General features: G+C 27.3%; 1 pseudogene; it reads right to left on the bottom strand.

The window, feature by feature from the left end:
• Positions 1-1,502: 1,502 nt before the first annotated feature.
• LOC124834280 (ethylene-responsive transcription factor ERF096 pseudogene) lies at positions 1,503-2,216 on the bottom strand (annotated as a pseudogene).
• Positions 2,217-6,000: the final 3,784 nt, after the last annotated feature.

Raw genomic sequence — 6,000 nt, 5'->3', positions numbered from 1 at the left:
TTTTGTTGTTTTCCTCTCTATTTTTTAAGTTTGAATCCAATATACTTTTGTTTTCTTATGTCCTATTGAAAAGGAAAACGATCTAATTTTTTCATCATAACCAAATAGAAATAACTGTGCTGAAATTGTTGATATTTTGTCACTATTGTTGAGCAAATTATATTATTATTATAATTATTAATTTTTTTTGTCTTCTTCACTCTCTTAGGAAAAAAAATGAATTTGTTAGAAAAAATCTTAGTCTCAATTCCTTTGTTTTTTTTGCCTTTTTATTTATTGTGCCAATTTATTTTTTCTCAACGAATTTGTACTTTATCTCCTCAGCAGTGAAAACCCCAAACCTACATATTTAACATTTTTTATTTTATAAAATAAAAGGATAGACCTGTAACCTTTAGTGACATTAATTGTTTCCAGTTATGCAAATATATATAATATATAAAGTTTTGAATGCCAACTTTTAACATATAGGTCACTCAATCCCTAGTCCAAACCTTATCATCTAAATTATGCTCCTCATCAAGCATATTTCTTCCTAAATTATTTCTATTAGTTATGTATATTTAAAAGATTACATAAGTTATTGTTATGCAAATATATATATATATATATATATATATATATATATATATATATATATATATATATATATATATATATATATATATATCATTTGAACAGAGTGATCAATCATTTGAACACAAACTTAATCAAAGTCTCCTCTTTTTGAAGACAAATTTTATGCATGGTCTGCTTCTCAAACTTGCTAAACTTCACCACACAAAAAAACAGAGGAAACATTAACTCCCACATAAGTTATAAAGTAAGAATTCAAATCTATACATTTTTTATTTCTATTTTAATCTCTACTATTTACATATATTGTTAAATGATAATCTGTCTATTAAATAGCATCTTAAGGATCAAGTAAACTAAATTTGTGTGCTCTTTTTTCCTAATAAATTGTTGCATTTTTTAGCCTTTGATAATTTATTTTCTATTCTGGCTTTCATATATAACATTTTTATTTTAGTATCAATTGACAGATGTGTTTAATTAAATTATTTTATTTCAGAAATTAATGTAACATAAATAATGTTTTTGTTTCATTAATTAAGGATTATATAGTTTCACAATTCTTATTAAGAGTAAAAGAAGAAAAAAATGATACCATTAGAGTACATAATTTCATGGGTACATACTTGACACATACAAAATTTTGGAAGACTCAAGAGAAAGTACTACACAACAGATATCACTAATATTCACTTCCCAATAAAAGCAAAATTTCTCAGCAAACGACAAATATAATAAGGAAAAAACATAGAATTTACTTGATCAACCCTAACTGCTAAAATTTGGAGATCACAACAATTTTTCATCCATAAAAAGAAAAAAAAAAACTTCTACAACATTATATGAACAAGAAAAATCTCTTCAAAATCTAAATACGAGTTAAGCATTCACATAATATCTCCCTAAAAAAAAAATCTGACACTATATCCCAAATATAAACTCACATCCACATTACACATTACAACCTTAAAGGTAATGTCTCACATGGTTATAGATAGATATACGAAGTTTAGAACAGTTTTTCTCAACCTCTCCGTTGGAAAAAATAAAAAACATATATATATATATATATATTCAGACATACCTTGTATCAGGTAAAACTGTATACATGTACCATGTTTCACTTCCCATGCTTACTTTTGTCTTCATCATAACCAAGAAGCTCCTCCAACAATTTGTCATCAAAGTACTCAAACTCAAACACTTGATTTTCATCCTCATTTCTTTCCCTTCCCCTTCTTTCCACGTGTCCATGGCTTGAAGTGGACACAGACGAAGACGAAGAAGACGAAGAAGACGAAGAAGAAGATGATGAAGAAACAGTCGGAGCCGGAGGAGGATATTCATCGGGAAAATTGAGGACTGCAAAGGGACCTCTCATGGCATATGCAGCTCTGTCATAGGCTCTAGCAGCATCCTCTGCTGTGGTGAATGTTCCCAGCCACGACCTTTGACCATGTTTCATTGAGTCACGAATCTCTGCTGCATATTTTCCCCATGGCCTTCTACGTACTCCTCTGTACTTTACATGCTCTTCTTCATCCTTCGCTTTTCCCTTTGAACCTTCTTCTTCCATGGATCATATGTTTTCTTCCTTCTGTGCAAGACACTTTGAAGAGTATATATGCATATGCAATATTTCTAACCATGTGTTATTGTGACATGTGCAAAGGACTCAAGGTGGAAGCTTCCTCCACACTCACATAAATATAAACAATGTTACTTTTCAATTATTTATTACTTACAAATTATTTGATATATCATCTCACATTAACCATATTTGAAAAAAATTAATTACAAGAAGAAAAAAATCTAATAGTTCACACTTTACATACTGCTTTCCCTTTATTTAAATATATTTTTTTCGACTTATGATTCAATTAATTGTATATGATTCTATTTCATATCAGAGTTTAAACGAAGGAAACTGTAGAAGAAAAATAATGAAATCAATAATATCAACTCATTTTCTTGATCAGGGTATAGGTTGCCTAATTTCATTTATGTCTTGAGTTTGAAGGATTTGATTTTTTTTCTCCATAAAGTGTTATTGATATAAATAAAATTAAAAATATTGTAAATGAAATTTCAATTAATTGAAGCATATTTCTTTTATGATATGGTTAAAGCAAGTAAACTTTGTTTACAGTATCTCTTTCTTTTCGTATAATTGAGTTTGGAGGAAGAATATATATGAAATAAGTTTAGTTTTTAGTTTTTATAAATTGGTAGCATTTAGTTTTATGTAATGTTCTGATTTTAGTTTTGTTATTATATTACGTCAACATATATATAACCGTGTTCTTAACTATCTAGTGTGCATGCCCTATTTGAGTCATATCATATGTATTATGTCACAAATGCTAGTAATATATTATAACTTATTTATTTTCATTGCTTTTATGACTTTTGATTTGTTGAGACATGATTGGTGAGAAATGAGAATAGTAAAATAAAAAAAGTTGATAAATTTAGTTGAGGGGAGATAAAGTGAAAATAATTTAGTAAATTATAGATTTATATTGTAATATTTGTATTGATTGTTTTTTATGTTTGCCTTTAATCAAACACGTTTAAGTTCAACGTTAACTTTTACTTGTTTTCTTTGATTTTTACTATGTTTTTCTCCTTACGACGAGGCATGTGAAAAGATGAGTGTTTTTCACCTTAAATGGAGGAGAAATAAGAGTTACTGAGGGGGTTTTTTCCACAAAAAATGTGTATAAAAAGTAAAGTATAATAAGAATATCGTTGTTAAATGTGGAAAAAATAGTAAAGTGTTAGCACGTGACGATGAAGGATGTTGTCTCGTGTGGTTCACGTTGAAAAGTAGAGCGTCCATTGTATCTGGATGGTCAAGGAGGTGGCTCTTGGTTGCTTTCAAACTCTTTCACTTTAATCCTTTTTTTTGTTTCCTCGATTCCATATATATGCAGTCATCAATTCACAAAGGAAATAACTCATCTTAAAGAAAAAACAAACAATCAGAAATGTCAAACACGTGCTTACCTATAGTTGTATTTGTTGATAGGTAATTAAGTGTAGTCAAATGGTTGGTTTCCTCTCCTTTCTTGTTGTTTTATAACACCCAAAACCTAATAATACATACATACATACATATATATATATATATATATATATATATATATATATATATATATATTTTCTTTTTTTTTTACTGTATGATCATATGGTAGGGATGACAAAAAAATTCACAGTCGTGGATAAAATCCGCAACGGATAGTTGGTACCTGCGGATATTTAGTACCATTGGGTTGTCGGTAGCGAACATTTTCATACCTGCTTATAAACGGGTTAGGTGCGGGTATTATACTATCTGTATTCGCGGATATCCGCTACCCAAAAAAAAATAAAAGTAAAAATTTAATTTATATTTTATAAAGTTAAATTTAATTAAAATCAATATTAATTTATATTTTATAAGGTTAAATTTAATTAAAATAAAATTTTAATTTATATTATATTTTATATATTTTTTGTAATTTTATTTAAATTTTATTTTAATAATTTATAAAAATATATTTTTTTTAAATATCTGCGGGTATTTACATGTATCCGCGGATTTTAAAATACTCGTGTATATTTTTTAAGCGGGTATCGTGCGGGTATTTTAAAAAGATGTTTGATTACCTAATTTATAAGTTTGTATATAGTTAGACAAAAATATTGTATAATTAGAAGTTCTTTAATTTTGTTATTGTTTGTAGACTCCTTTGTTTAGCTCTTGATTTGTAGCAGTAAAATGTTTAAGAACAAAGTATTTGTATAATAATATATATGAAATAAAAATCATAAAATGAAACAAAAATCCACAACTAATGGAGATGCTCATCATAGATAGAGAAATAATTCTCCTACATTTGCAGGGTGATAAAGCATCCAATAGAAGAAGATATGGGACATGAAAAATAATATGCTGAAAACCAAAAAATGAAAAAATGGTTGTTGATGTCCGAGAAGTAAAAATTATAAAAAGGTAATTGCGGTTACCCAGTCTCTCTTTATTTGGAATGCTTTGTCAAAAGTGTCATATGATGAAAGTGATAAGTTACAAGTGTTTATCTTGAATCAAAAGAAAATCACTACAAAACAAAAATAATAAAACCTTAACTAAATATTATGAACAGTTGGTTGACATTATGAGAATTACACCATCAATATAAGAAGTTAATCAAAATATTGAAGGTGTATATATTCCTTATTAGGTGTTAGAAGTGGACTTTAAACATAACTCAACCCCCACAAAACTGGCTTATATGGTGAGGTTTATATCTACTTATAAACTATGAATTGGTCTTATCTCTAGTCGATGTAAGACTTTCAACATTAGATTATATAAGATGATTTTGAGTAAGTTTATGAAGAAATATTGTTTAAGGAAGTGACATCTGATTTAGAAAAATGTTCTACATTGATTTAGAGAGAAACAATCCAATAAACAATGTTAGAATCACACGACATATGATTTTTCATTGTCAAGCTATAATGACAAGGAAGTTAGAAAAACAATTTCAAAAAATTCAATTATTGTTATAATAACTAACAATAAGAAAAGAACGACAAAGACAGACATAATGTTAGATACAATTATATATAGATAGTGATAATTCTAATCGTAAGTCCTTAATAAGAACATTCATTGTTTTGAATAATGTATGGATAATTAACTTTGCATGTTGTAAGCATTTCTTTTATGTTGGACACGTTAAAAATCTTGAACCTTTTTCGTAAAAAAGTATTTCCACAAACAACTGTAGTAAAGTCACTATATATTATTAGAAGGAATTGTCTCTATTTTGAACAACCTAAACTTTGGTGTTAATCATGTTTTCTTTAAAATATAACTTATTATCAGTCTTTCAAATAACCAAGAGCTCTGTTATGTGTTGTAATTTTTTGATCTAACTTTTATGTTTTTAAAAACATTAAAATGAGAAAGACATCATGCTATTAAGCAAGGAATGTTGTATTATCTAAATTTGACATAAAAATATTCAGAGAAGCTTTGTCAAGAAGTGAGAAAAAAGCAAAATATTTTATTATGTCATAAGTTTTTTAGGACATGCATCTTTTGGTTACATTATAAAATTATTTCCAAATGTATTTGATTAAATAACACTTCAACTTTGTATTGTAATGTTTGGATTGCAAAAAGTGACAAAACTTATTTATCTATTGGAAAGAAATCACGATGTCAATGGATGTATTATATGAAATCTAATGTAGATGGTACAATTAAGAGATTCAAAGTTAGATTACTGGCAAAGGAGTATACACAGGCATATGAAATATACTACACTAAAACATTAGCTCCATAGCCAAAATTAACTCAATTATTATAATCTTTAATTGTAAACATTGATTGTTCCTTACAACAATTGGATGTGAAAAAAAATCTTCTTA

The sequence above is a fragment of the Vigna umbellata genome, chromosome 8 (assembly GCF_029865625.1).
Source record: "Vigna umbellata cultivar VRB3 chromosome 8, Vumbellata_1.0, whole genome shotgun sequence".
NCBI lineage: Eukaryota > Viridiplantae > Streptophyta > Magnoliopsida > Fabales > Fabaceae > Vigna > Vigna umbellata.
Note: the sequence above shows the minus strand (reverse complement) of the source record. Positions and strands in the feature narration are given on the sequence as shown.